Genomic DNA, 2,235 nt, shown 5'->3' with positions numbered 1-2,235 from the left:
CCGGGTCCGGCCATCCTGATTTAGATTTTCCGTGATTTCCCTAAATCACTCCAGGCAAATGCCGGGATGGTTCCTCTGAAAGGGCACGGACGACTTCCTTCCCCATCCTTCCCTAATCCGATGAGACCGATGACCACGCTGTCTGGTCTCCTTCCCCAAGCAACCAACCATGCTGCCTCTATATCTCCGTCCGAACAGGCTATGAAGGACCAACGGCACCGACCGACCGCCGTGTCATCCTTAACCAGCAGGCGTCACTGGGTGCGGATATGGAGGGGCATGTGGTTAGAACACCGCTCTCCCGGCAGTGTGTCAGTTTACGAGACCGGAGCCGCTACTTCTCAATCAAGTATCTCCACAGTTTGCTCACAAGAGCTGAGCGCACCCCGCTTGCCAACAGCGCTCGGCAGACCGGACGGTCACCCATCCAAGTGCTAGCCCAGCCCAACAGCGCTTAACTTCTGGTGATCTGACGGGAACCGGTGTTACCACTGCGGCAAGGCCGTTGGCACCATGCTGCCCCTATTGCCGTCCGTAATTGCGAAAGTGTTGCCAGTGCAGGATTTCGTGCACGAATTTACCTCCAGATTATTTCCCATAAATGTTCGATAGGATTTACTAGAGTTGTCCAGAAAGTCCTTCGAGCCATTTGCAAACAACTGTGGTGCAATGGTGCATTGTCACCCATAAAAACTGCATCGTTTTGCAACATGAAGTCCATGAATGGCTGCAAATGTCTCAAAGTAGCCGAACATAACCACTTCCGGTGAATGATCGTTTCAATTGGATCAGAGTAATCACAGCCCACACCATTATGGAGCAGCCACCAGCTTGCACATCGCACTGTTGACACCTTGGATCCATGACCGTGGGGTCTGAGCCACAAGCGAAGCCTACCATCGGCTCTTACCAATTGAAATCAGGACTAGTATCACAAGGTCACGGTTTTTCAGTCGTCTAGAGTCCAACCAATATCGTCACGAGCCCAGGACAAGCGCTGCAGGCGATATCGTACTGTTAGAAAATGCACTCGTGTCGGTCGTCTGCTGCTATAGACCATTAACGCCAGATTTTGCCGCACTGTCGTAACGGATATGTTCGTCGTACTTCCCTCCTTGATTTTAGCAGTTATTTCACGCAGTGTTGCTTGTCTGTCAGCACTGTTTTCGGTCGTTAAGTGAAGGTCGTCGGCGACTGCGTTTTCCGTGGTGAGAGACAATGCCCTAAAGTTGATATCTTGACACTGTGGACCTCGGAATATTGAATTCCATAACTATTTTCTAAATGGGATGTCCCACGCATCTAGCTCCAACTGCCATCCGCGTTCAAAGTCTGTTAATTCCCATCTTGTGGCCACAATCACGTCGAAAACCTTCTCACATGAATCACCTGAGTACAAATGACGGCTCCTACAGTGCACTGTGCTTTTGTAGTTTGTGTACGTGATGCTAAAGCCGTCTGTATGCGTGACTATCACCATCCCATAAGGTTTGTCACCTCAGTTTAGATTACAGACGTTTCAGGAGAGATTCACCCTAACATTACCGAGGCCAAGTCGACCATTACTTCGAGCTCATACAAAGAAAAAACATGTTATGAATCAGCACACCTTATTTCTCAGGCAATCCCAGATTAGGTGTTACTGTCTGTTCCGGCCTCATCACCTCCTCTTCAACCTTCTCACACTTCTTCTTTCAAAAGGATTGTATCCTATCGCTTGTCGAGGGGTCTCTGACCTAACATATGCAGGACATGCTCTTTCCAATCTATCTTTCGTTGGATTCAGAATGAGATTTTCACTCTGCAGCGGAGTGTGCGGTAATATGAAACTTCCTGGCAGATTAAAACTGTGTGCCGGACCGAGACCCGAACTCGGGAACTTCGCCTTTCACGGGCAAGTACTCTACCATTTGAGATACCCAAGCACGACTCAGTACTCGTCCTCACAGCTCGGAACACTTGCCCGCGAAAAGCAAAGGTCCCGAGTTCGAATCTCGGTCCGGCACACAGTTTTAAACTGCCAGGAAGTTTCGTTGGATTACTTTTCCAGTTAGAGCCTTTTTAGGAAAATACAGCGTAAGGACCAAGATAACAATCAGTAACGGAGGAAGAGAAAAACATAAATAAGATAATTAATTAATACCAACGTATACGTGGCACGATGAGAATATTCAAGGTTAAAAGGAGGACAGAAACCGAGATGACATTTTGTAGAGTCATGGCGCTCTGACAGTT

The 2,235-nt window shown here is 48.4% G+C and overlaps 1 pseudogene; it reads right to left on the bottom strand.

Moving 5' to 3' along the window:
- Positions 1 to 391: 391 nt before the first annotated feature.
- LOC126103992 (5S ribosomal RNA) lies at positions 392 to 510 on the bottom strand (annotated as a pseudogene).
- Positions 511 to 2,235: the final 1,725 nt, after the last annotated feature.

The sequence above is a fragment of the Schistocerca cancellata genome, chromosome 1 (assembly GCF_023864275.1).
Source record: "Schistocerca cancellata isolate TAMUIC-IGC-003103 chromosome 1, iqSchCanc2.1, whole genome shotgun sequence".
NCBI classification, from domain to species: Eukaryota; Metazoa; Arthropoda; class Insecta; order Orthoptera; family Acrididae; genus Schistocerca; species Schistocerca cancellata.
Note: the sequence above shows the minus strand (reverse complement) of the source record. Positions and strands in the feature narration are given on the sequence as shown.